Genomic DNA, 6,548 nt, shown 5'->3' with positions numbered 1-6,548 from the left:
TGACATGTGTTTTATTCAAAACAGAATTGCCATTTTGACACTTTTAAAATTGACATTCACGATAAAAATCAAAAACAGTTAAAAACTATTGTTAATTATTTTTAAAATCATAATTTTAAAATGTTTCTAATTCGTTAAATATGTTAAGTTTTATTTTAATAACATTTATATTAATAAAATTAGTTTGAAAAGTTTACTTTATAAAATTATGTAAAAGCGTCATCTATGGATAATACATTACATATTATGGTAAATTAAAATAAGATGGAGCCTCACAGGTGGAGCTACTATACACTTTACAAATTTAAATGAAGATAAAACATAAAATACATAATTAATATTCTACGTAAGTAGGTATATTTTTATTTATTAACATACAAAAAATATATTATGTACGTTCTTATGAGGTTAACAACTGAATTACAACGTTACTTAATATTTAATTAGTAAAAAATTTATGCCTCCCCAGTCATAACATAATCACAAACTCCCTGATCATGAGAAACATCTGTGTGGTCAATGTCTGTCACGTGCGGAGATCAAAATCGCGACTATTAGCGATTTAACCAGTTACTGTGACCACTGCACCAATGCGTCGATCTTACGACCATTCGAAATTACGAGTATACTAGACTCTAGTTAAATGAAATAAAATTTTACTGTCCTCGTATAAATAAGGAGACGAAATTGGTTTTTCTAGTGTTTCAAATAAAAATCAACCCTTTTATAAACACATTATAACATAAATAGTTGCCAAAAATATATACACAGAAGATATAATACGAATTATAAATGGAAACCTGTTTAGTGAAAAGAAAAACATAGACCTAATTCCAATTTATGTACATAAATAATTATTAACCAAACAACGAATTAAATTGAAAACATCGTACTAATAAAATTTTCCTATCAAATAAATAGTTTGTTGGCTGTATTCACTAACAGAATCCCGATATTATTACACCTCAGCTTCAAATTAGTGCCAAATTCGAGCGGAGCGATGTTTAGACACACCCGGCTCGGCTCTCAAAGGCGTAATTACAGCTACCTGTGTAACGAGAGCCGTATGCGATTATTAGCGGAACGAGATAACGCTAAGCTTTAATTATCTTTGCAATCTCTTAACTATAGTCTCGGGTGAGAATCTTTATTGGAAATATGGAGTTCAGCATCATCCATTAGCTTATTATTGAAGTAAACTTCATTACGTACACTTGACTTGGGAAGTAAGCTGGTGAATGTGTGACGAAAGCGTTATGAAAAGTGTGATAGGGCGACTAATTTTCTTTCTCTCTTTCTCTCATAGCCAGTTACGTTTCGTATATCCAAGATACAGCGCAGGCCTATTGTTCAGAAGTTCAGTCGTGTGGTCTAAAGCACACTCGTTTTTTTTCGAAATCTATGTTTTATAAAATATATAATTAGCTTAGTTAAATATAACAAATGTGTGTAGAGGCCATACAGATATTTGTCAAAATTATGTTATTCTAATTCTGTAAACATTATGATCATCATCATCACAGCCTATACAGTCCACTGGTGGGCATAGGCCTCTACAAGTTTACGCCAAAAATAACGAGAACTCATGTGTTTTGCCCATAGTCACCAAGCTGGACAGGCGGGTTGGTGACCGCAGTACTGGCTTTGTCGCACCGAAGACGCTATTGCCCGTCTTCGGCCTGTGTATTTCAAAGCCAGCAGTTGGATGGTTATCCCGCTATCGGTCGGCGTTTTTAAGTTCCAAGGTGATAGTGGAACTGTGTTATCCCTTAGTCGCCTCTTACGACTCCCACGGGAAGAGAGGGGGTGGCTATATTCTTTAGTACCGTAGCCACTCAGTAAGTAACACAGTAGTAAGTACAGTAATTCTGTAAGCTGTTATGAAATTATATAATAAAACTAGCTGATCTCGCAAACGTTATTTTGCCATATATGTTATTAATCTCACTTCGAAGATTCTGCAATTCTTGAAGACAAAAGTTTTCGAGCAATGCGTCCTGCCTGTGTTAACATACGGAACCGAGACGTGGACACTGACGAAGGGACTAGTCCACAAGTTTAAAGTCACTCAACGTGCAATGGAACGGGCTATGCTTGGGGTCTCTCTCAAAGACAGGATTAGAAATGAGACTATCCGCGAGAGAACGAAAGTAACCGACATAGCCCACAGAATTAGCAAGTTGAAGTGGCAGTGGGCTGGTCATCTGTGTCGCAGGACCGATGGCCGTTGGAGTAGACGGGTCCTAGAGTGGAGACCGCGTCTTGGCAAACGCAGTGTGGGACGTCCTCCAGCACGTTGGACCGACGATCTACGTAAGATTGCCGGTGTAGGCTGGATGAGGATTGCGGTAGACCGGGAAGTGTGGCGCGAACTTGGGGAGGCCTATGTCCAGCAGTGGACTGCGATAGTCTGAAGTGTGTTATTAATCTAATCTTCATCCACTCCTTATAACTTAGGGGTATGAAAAATAGATGTTGGCCGATTCTCAGACCTGCCCGATATGCATACAAAATTTAATAAAAATCGGTCCAGCCGTTACGGAGGAGTATCTTATCTATACATATAATAAAATGGTAGGAAAGTCAAAACTGTACATTGAATATTTTTTTAAAAGAATACTTAGGGTGTGATCTAAAATCAATACCGAAGCGAAAAATATAGTTTTTAGAATTTTTGTCTGTTTGTCTGTATGTATGTCCGGGATAAACTCAAAAAGTATGGCATGGATTTACTTCAAAATTGGCACGAATATTATTAAAAAGTCGGGTCAACACATAGGCTACATATTATCACGCTATCACCTACGGGGAACGAGCAGTGAACCTTTATTTCTTCAACACATTCTGTAACAACGAGTAATCTAAAGACGCATATTTTAATGTTGTTGCTATTATGTTAATAATAACCATGTTACAAGCTAGTTTCACACTATAAATAAAGACATTCTGTAGTATATTTAGTATCAGCATTGCACCCGTGCGAAGCCGGGTCGGGTCGCTAGTTGTAACTAACATTGTGACACGAGAATTTTATACATAAGATGATTCTTATTGTGGTTCTATCATGAGTTAGCCTACATAAGACGGTGGAACATCCGTAATCATCCTCTATAAAATAGTTTCTACATGGATAGCAAGTCATGTCTGTAACTTAAAATTTTGTTCTAAATGTCTCTACGTAAAGTTTTTGTTCTTAAATACAGACATTACCAAAGACAAACTTTTACCTACTCTCCATTTAAGTAATTAAGGCTAATTTCTTTTTAATTGAGACTCGTGAGAAAACTACTTCTAAATAGAATTAAAACCACAGAGAATATATTATTGTACAAGAAATTTTAATGACCAAAAAGTATTTAGTCATTCAATCTTTGTACTATTACTAATCTATGCAAATCTTTAATCCTTCCGGATACGAACAAAGAAGTTTTAGTCACGATATTTTTAATCACTGAACGTAGAATACGCCAGTAATGGATCCCGGATATCTTAAAGACGGATTAGGTATGACTAACCCAGTTTTCTACAAAAAGTATTTCGTTGAAATTTCTTTTAAAACGAACGTTATTTACAAAATAATTACCCAGCCCTATTTATTTAGGAATAAAGTTTAAAGTTGTGTACTTTTTGATGTTTAACAGTATTAAATTTGTATTTTTCTTTTGGTTTTTATATAACAATAGTTCATTCAGACGAATGGGTCGGATTATAAGCTACAACCATTCAACTTTCCTTCTGTGAAGGATTACTCCACTAATGACAAGAAGCCGTGACTCACTGGTTAAAGATTTGTATGAGTTTTGTTAATTTGAACGAGCTTTTAATGATCCGCCTTTTTTACATTACAATTGCACGAAATGTGTAGATGTCATTACACTGTCCATAATCATTATATTTAGATATGAATGGTATTTTGAAAATAATGGTTTTTAAGTAAAAATTAATGATGATAATTGTTTGTTTATTTTTATCCAACAGATAAAAATTTATGATTTATGAATTGTATTCATTTTAACCGATTTCAAAAAAGTATTTCTTCCTAACTTTTTAGTGGCGGCACCAATTTTAATTACTCTTTTTTTAAATCGAAAACTGTGGTCCTATTTAAAGTTGCTCTAGATCTGACCAGTACTTTTTGAGCTATCTTTAATAATGCTTATTTATTGATTACTTTTTTCGATTACCTACGTTGTATAACTTGGCAATGTAAATTGAAGTCGTTTCTTTTTTCGTTTGCGAGCAAACACTAATGTAAGAAACTAATCAGGAAACGCGCACCATGCTCCTTAGGAAACTTTAACTATATTTTGTATGTCTAATATAATACTTTACTTTTTCAGTATTCATGTGTCTTATATTCATCATAACCGAGCTAGCGTGTGAGATAATTTTAAAAATCATGATATTAATCAAAATTAGCAAGCATTTGAGTTTAGCTATTAAAAACAAACAAACATCAAATATTACCTCCTTATAATATTAGTATTGCTGTGTGGTTACGGCAGTAAAGAATATAGTTACGACCTCTCTTCCCGTGTGTGTCGTAAAAGGCGACTAAGGGATGACACAGTTCCACTACCACCTTGGAACTTATAAAGCCGACCGATGGTGGGATACTAGCGTGGTGACTATGGGCAAAACACATGAGTTCGCACCATAATATTTGGCGCAAACTTGGGGAGGCCTATGTTCAACAGTGGACTGCGATAGGCTGAAGTGAATATTAGTATAACAGATAATGTAATCGGTATATACCCGTAGACATATAGGCTCCAGGTATAATCCATTTTAAGTGTGGGGTAAATTAAGGCATTTTGTTTGAATGGAACTTTTTTGACTTGTTTTTTAAATTTAAAGTAGACTACTCTTCTCGTACAGAGAGAAGTTAGAAGCCTGCAATTTATCTTAACTAAACTTTGAGAACTGTAATTTTTTTAAAGTGATATAAGGTCAAAATAAGTCCAGCGTCACATCTGCGTAGTAAAAAAAAGCAAAGTTTAAGAGTTTAACGTTGATCGGATATATCAAATAAAAATACATTAAATAAATAAAGATTCCCCATACACATGGATATTATACGGGATATAATAGGAGCGATCATGTGCTGGGCCGATTATGATGCGTCTCCGAGTGTCCTACAAATATTTGTTCACGCCATCATCGAGCCGATTTTAATATAATCCGTGCAGAGACAACAATAAAAAAATATATTCACACATGTTTCAGAGGGTTCTGTACCTATACTAAAAATATTTTATTTATTTGTTAAATGTTTTCGAATTTCTAAAAAGATTAATATTTAACGTAATTCTTTTTGTTGGAAAAAAAATAGAGAAATTCTTTTATTTTTGTTAATTCTGTAAAATATCTTTTATTGTTAAATGAATGCTTGAGGAATGAATGCCTTTGATACAAACATAAAAACAAAAGAATATTATTGTTTTTATTGTTATATTCCCAGTCATAAATAGTAACCTCATGAATTAAAAAAAAAGTCCCGTGAAAAATTGTACTAAGGTATGAAACCCTAAAAACATTTTACGCACATAATGTTTCAGACAATGACATGACAACAATACCATTGAGCCGTAATCCCTACACAATCTGTGAATACTTACACAGATAATAATATCGTCACAAATAATAATATCACCACAGATAATAAATGGTGGCAACATTTTATTTGTTATACGACTAGGTCGGCAAACAAGCGTAAGGCTCATCTGATGGTGAGCACTTACCGTAGTCTATGCCATTGCATGTGTACTAAAACCAAAAAATCTGTCTATAATGGCTTTTTATTACATTATAGAGAAAAAAGTACAATACAATGTCAATAATTTATACTAATATAAACAGTATTTTTTAATGCTATAAAGGTGAAAAATATTGGTACGGCCCACCTGGTGGTAAACGGTTACCGTAGCCTAAGCATCGCAAGCGCGCTGCCGACCCAACCCCCAGGAGCTCTGGTCACCTTACTCACCACTGGAATATAAAACTACTTGTGTAGTGTTATTTAGTTGCCAGGTTGAGCTACTTCTCCAATAAGGCAGCTCCAAATTTTGAGTAACATATATCCTGCAGTGTGCTCATCAACGCTATCTTAATGCGCCAACATTTTTAATGCCGTCAAAATTACCGCCTTGAATTTGAATGGACAAAGAGGTTTTACTATGTTACTTCTTAATTAACATTTGTAATTGTTTAAGATTAATTTTATTCATGGTTCGTTTAATTTAAATAAGTGACTAATTAGGTTAATTCGTAATTTTTAATTTTTATTAATCTGTATTCATGTTGAATTGTAATGTTTTTGAATGAACTTAGCATGATTTATTTATTTATTTATTTATTAGGTAAATTATTGTAATAATAATGAGTTTGCAAAGTTTTTACAGTAATTATCGTATTTTGAATAAAATTATTCTATATTTGAATATAATAAGACATATTTCAATATAATAGTAAGTAGGTACGATTATATTTTATTGATTTTTATTATTATTTTATTTCAAGTAAAAGAAATCAATTATAGCTAATAAATA

The sequence above is a fragment of the Melitaea cinxia genome, chromosome 12 (genome assembly GCF_905220565.1).
Source record: "Melitaea cinxia chromosome 12, ilMelCinx1.1, whole genome shotgun sequence".
Lineage (NCBI taxonomy): Eukaryota > Metazoa > Arthropoda > Insecta > Lepidoptera > Nymphalidae > Melitaea > Melitaea cinxia.
Note: the sequence above shows the minus strand (reverse complement) of the source record.